The sequence below is a fragment of the Formica exsecta genome, unplaced genomic scaffold (assembly GCF_003651465.1).
Source record: "Formica exsecta isolate Colony F162 unplaced genomic scaffold, ASM365146v1 scaffold599, whole genome shotgun sequence".
Lineage (NCBI taxonomy): Eukaryota > Metazoa > Arthropoda > Insecta > Hymenoptera > Formicidae > Formica > Formica exsecta.
In genome coordinates, this window is record NW_021853269.1 from 200,732 (window position 1) to 206,694 (window position 5,963).

The 5,963-nt window shown below is 40.3% G+C and overlaps 1 pseudogene; it reads left to right on the forward strand.

The window, feature by feature from the left end:
* LOC115242423 overlaps positions 1 to 5,963 on the forward strand; it is a 76,013-nt pseudogene that overhangs the window by 7,570 nt on the left and 62,480 nt on the right.

Below are 5,963 nucleotides of genomic sequence, written 5' to 3' on the forward strand. Positions count from 1 at the left end.
CCCCCCCCGTTCTCACGCGCGACACATACGTTGCCTTCCATTTTCGACGCCGGGGCTGACGTTCGGACGCCGACACCTGGTCACTTCCTGACATATGGAGCCCGCTTGCGCCGCGCTGGTTCCATCATCCGGCGCCGATGGAATCGCTTCCTCTCCGCGATTAATCTGATAAATTGCCCTCCCCCCCCACGGTCCAGTCAAAACCGCCTGACTCCAGCAATTTCGTAATTGATTGCCGCCGGACAGGCGGGCGATCTCTCGCTTTTGTTTGCACTCGCCACCCATTATATCTCGAGACGGCGCGGCCGATAGTTGACCTCGATGATAAGATCGATAGAGTTCGTACGGTCATGCATCGCGAAGAGAGAAAATTTCACGTACGATTCTCTAATACGATTCTCCGCTCTTACCGGCGGTAACTTATGCCGATCGCCTCTAGCGATTTCGATTATGGATAATTCAGCGAAAAACGTTTCGAATCGTTTCGAGGTTTACATTCGTTTTACGTCCATTGTTTATCGGGTAAACACGACAGAAAACGACTGTATCATAAATCACCAATATTGAACTTGTGATATATTTGCTTTCTTTTATCCTCAAATGACAAGAAGATATTGGTCGCTCCGTAAGAACGCGCTGATACAGAATTGCAATAACGTAAATGTAAATAATCACAGATCACGCTTGAACAATCGCTTCTTTAAATGTTTTCTCCGTATAATTACAATTTGGTCGAATGACGTCTTCTGAATAATAATACATCTCGTCGTTTATCGAGGCTAGATCGGAGAAACGCGCTGAAAGTACAGTCGCGATAAAGTATAATTTGCAACAGGCTCGTTTATCAGCGGTGCCACGCGAAGATCGGCAACGGATTGCCCCGATCGTAGGTTCCGGATGCGAGTCGCGAATCACATGTCAGCTGCGATTGCGCTCCCCGATGCGACCGTTACCGTCGCGTTTTGACACGTAATCATCTGTCACTTTGTCTTCTCTGTTCATCTCTTTCTCTCTCTCTCTTCTACCCTTCTCCTCCCTTCGACCGTTTCCTCTTCCTTCTACGTTCCACGTAGGTATATCGAAGTTGGGCGATTCCCCGGCCATTATTACACATTAATGTTGACGCACGAAGCAATGCTCGCACGTTGCACCTGATATTTCGGTAATTAGTTTACCCGCTCGTCGGCTAATCAAGGGAATGCCGGTATTCGTGGACCAGTATTTGTGTCTGTAATCGCGATAATGCGATCCATTTTGCGTAAGTAGCACTTACTTGAGGAACACAAATAATAACAAATATAATAGCCTTCGATCAAACGTGTACGAAACCAATATTTTTTTTAAATGCATGCTTACGTTAAATGAGTTATTTTCCAACGTCCGCGATATTCCCACTCCGAACGTAATTCAAGCTTCTCGGGTAAGAGCGTGAGACTTTTAATCCGTATGATATAGCGATTACGTAATAACAGATTGAAACGCGTTATATCGCGTAATAATATGTTTCCTCAGAACGCAATTCGCGTAAGAAAAACTAGTTATCAGTCAGATAACGATTGTCCCAATTTTGCGATGTTAGAATATTATTGTGATGCTTATCGCTTCTATCGCGTCGTTACGATAAAATCATATCTCGTGCGCGTTGGCGCTCTTACTAATCGACACGCTAATAGCTACGGCGATGGTCTCGATTGATTTTAAACGAAAGACAACGCGGTTGAGTGATGGACGAGTGGGAAGGACCGCAATAATAATCGATCAGCCGGACTCGATTGCGGTCGCGTTCCCGACCTTAATTGATTCTATATCCCCTTAATCGATATAAAAGGCCACGTTTTAATAAACGTCTGACGCGTGACACTCAAGCATCTCGCCATTCTCCTGTTAATTTTCTGGATATTTAAGACTTAGAAAGACGGCGTCTTTATTGAATTTCTTGAGGATTTTACAAATTTTCGCTTTTATTAATATTATAATTACATGAATAATAATATTAATATCAATAATAATACCAATAAACATTTAAAAGACAAGAAGAACGTTAGAAAAAATTCTTTTTCATTTGCTTTTATTTTGGAAAAGATATAATTTTTTACACATTAACAAAAAATTTAGATTCTTTAAAAAGATGCGTATTTTGATTAAATAATATAGTTTTGTTATTGACATAATTTATCTTTTGCGAAACGAATATTTTTTTAACAAAATTGCTCGAAATTTTAAGAACTCCGACAAAGAAAGATAAGCGCGCGTGTACTCGCAGTCGAATATCACATTTGCACATTTCATGAATCTTGCATGAACTTACATAAATATATGCATAAATATGCATATCTTCGTATACCTAATGGTCTAAGTCTACGGCAATGTATTACAAGATTCGATTACTTAGTAGTTAGCGACAAATAGACAAGGGTCGACCCTGATCCTCTGTGTCAAGTTTGTTCGCGGGGAATCGATTGTTTGCAAAGGGTATATCCCGCGATCCTCCAGGCATCATCATGCAGTCTTCGTAGTCTTTAAATTACGAGCAAAAATGAAAATAGCTTCTTTGAGAAGAATCTTATTTAAAAATCGTTGCATAACAATAAGGAAATAATTGTAATATATTTGCATGGCTACTTTACTATTTTCCATATGTAAACTATTAGATATATAAAAAAAAAAGTATAAAATATATTTAAAAAATTACTATTTCTTCCAAATATAAAAAATTAAATTTTGTACGAAATTGTTATCATCTAAATTGAACTTAAAATGTGCTGCTTATTTCCGAATAAGCTGAACTGCCTTTTCACTCTATTAAGGCGCGCGCTCTTAAATATTTTCGAGTTCCTTTTCTTAACACCGTCGTATATAGCGTCTATTGAGCGAGACCTCCAGTCCTCTCGCGTCGTGGCGCCATCGAGAGGAACGTCCTCGAGGCGGTTGAAATCTGTCTGCTCTCCCCGGGAGAGCAGGCAGGCAGGTAAAAGAGACGCCGGAAGTAGATGAGAAAGGGGGGAAAATCGCTGTCGAAAAATCAAGGTACGGTAAGCGGCGCCGCGACGTTCGCAATTTCCGCGACTGAGGGGGAAAACGTCGCGTCTGCCTGCCTGCCTTAAACAGCCATGCCTCGATTCGCGTGTCACAAAGAGCATATCCGCGTACCGTGGCCCCTTAAGGCGGCGGAAAAGTTGGACGAGGTAGCGCGGGAGTAAGGACGCTGAGAGAGCGAGCGAAGAGAGGCTGCCGAGAACAAACGAATAAGCGAACAACGAACGAGCGGAACGAATATAAAAGCCCATTTAGACGAAAAGATCTTTAGTAGATCCGCGAGCAACACATTTTCTTCTTGAAATAGGATTTTTTTTTCACAGCAAGGGAGATATCTTCCCTCTTAACACACATAGAAGAGAAAGGCTACGTTTATCTTTCGAAATTTCGCACGTTAAGCGAACGGCTTTCGTATAAAAGGGGAACTCTGCGAATGCTGGTTTTAATTATCGTGTAGAATTTAATATCGAAGATATAACGATGCAGAATTATATTTGATTTTCAATCGTTTCCATCTGGATGAGCCTCGGATTGAAATAAAATTATGAAATTCTCATTGCGAAAAATGCACAAAATGTGATTGAAAATATTTCGATTAAATATATATTTTATTTTCACGGAATTAATCGCGCGCGAATAGCTTGATATCGAACCGACGGATAATCAAATGATTCACGATAAAAGCTTGCAGCAGATTTTATATTCGGATTGAATTTTTTAATACACCGTAATAATTTGTTAAATTAATTGAATTAAAGCAACAGTATGTAAGCTACTTTTAAGATTTATTTATGATAAAGCCGTGACAAACGGCTTCAGATCTTTCAATATATCTCCTTTAAAAACTTTTAATTAAACTAAAAATCTTATACAAAACATGCGCGCATTTTTTTTTCAGGTATGATATAATATGTAAAATACTAATATATCTTCTTTTCTTCATCTTAAGATGGGATACTATCCCTATACTACTATTATTACTATTGTAATAAAATTGTATAGCGTACACAGACCTTTGCGCGAGTCATGTACTAGCTGCTCTCATACGATAACCTTTGAAAATCGTTAAGTTTAAACGGGCCTTAAGTCGAGACGCGGGTGAGAAGCGGAGAAACACGGCGTGGAGGAGAGAAGGAATACAGTCGTATACAGGAGGATTCGAAGGTAGTACACGTTCCATTGTGCTAGTGTGCCACAGCGTGGCTTGCGATATCGCGTGGTGTAGGAAAGGTTCAAAGTGCCGTAGGGCACATGGGCGAAAGAAAGGAAGAAATGCACGAAGGGGGGGAGGAAACTCGGATTCATGGCGAGGGGAGACAAGGGCGAGATAGAGGTGGCGAGGCGCAAACCGGCTCAGGACTGGTGATTCTCCGATATCACGTATTACGTATCACAGTGCCGATACATATGTATGTGTATGTTACGTACCGTATGTATGTGCCACATATACAGGGGCACACAATACTGTGCTCTGGGTGTACGTACTTGCTTTTCTTCCTTTTTCTTCCTCTCCTTCCTCTTCCTTTCCGTTCCTCTCGTCTCCCTTTTCTCTTTCGTTCTCTTTTCTCTAACCCTCCGTGTATCCTCTTCTCTCCACTCGTCGCCGCGGAAGGCTCGACTTGTCTTCTTTTTGCCGCTGAAACTCGAGTCTCTCTCGCGCATAGCCTGGAGGGAGATCGTTTGCAAAGCGTACTTAAATACAGACACGCGGTATATTCCATGGAGCGTGTTGCATACGATGGCCGCGCGCGATCTTAGACGTCGAAAAGGTACGCGTTATGGAGTAAGGATCTTTCTCTTTTATTGACCGGAACGATAGTGACTATGCAATCGAGCAATGGGCGATCGCGATCTCGTTGCTCATTCGCTATTCAGCTGACGGGACGAAATCTGACAAAGATTGAGCTTCTATATGAAAGGAATTTTAATCTTTCGATTTTACCAAGATGCACCTTGAAAAATAGTAATTTTATAAAAATTATGATATTTGTAAAGAGAGCTCTTATTTTTTCAGGAAATATGAAAAATATTTGGCAGCATTATATTGCATTATATTGAATAAAATCTTATACTATTACTATTTCCAAACAACAGCTGGATAAATGTTTTTTTATATAGATGCATATTTATATAAAAAATGTTATATAATCAATTTTTTAAATATTTTTTTGGACTGAAATCTTTTCTGAGAAATGAGTTTAATTATATTTAAATATTTCGAAAACTGCATATATTTTAAGTTGCGGATATTTAAAAATTATTTTTAAAATATCTATAATATATATTTTAGTATATCAAGAGTTTTGAAAATTATAAAAATTACATGAAGCGCAAAAACGTGAAGAAATTAATTAATAGATTAAAAAGTCAAAATGTGCAATATCACGCAATAAATCGTAGAATCTATTATATTTTCAGAAAAGTATTAAAAAGAATCGTATAAATTGATAGTTGAAGAAAATCATTTTGTATCGTTTCTCGAAAGAGATCAGCCGAAATCGTCGAGCAGCCTCCACTCGAAACGCGTGTCGATCGAAACGATGACATTTCGGTAAATTTTAGCGGGATACTTCTTCGCGGGTGAAATCGATATTTCGGATCGGAATAGCGGTCTGCGATACCGCTACGGTCTTTAAAGTTGCAATATCGAGAACCGGGAATATTCACACACGCGTGCATCGATGCATATACCCACACACACGAACAAACACACCATATCGCCTGAGTGCAGTGGTCGCGGACGCTTTACACGGGTGTGGTGGCAGTGAACCGCGGAATCCCGGTAGGACGGGTCAGTGACAATTTTTGCCGAGGTAACACGCAAAGAGAGAAAATCGTATCTTCTGTGAGCGGTACTCAAACGCCGTAGAAGGAAGGGAAAGATAATATCGCCGCTCGTTTCTCGCCGATGCCCGTGTTCCTCTCTT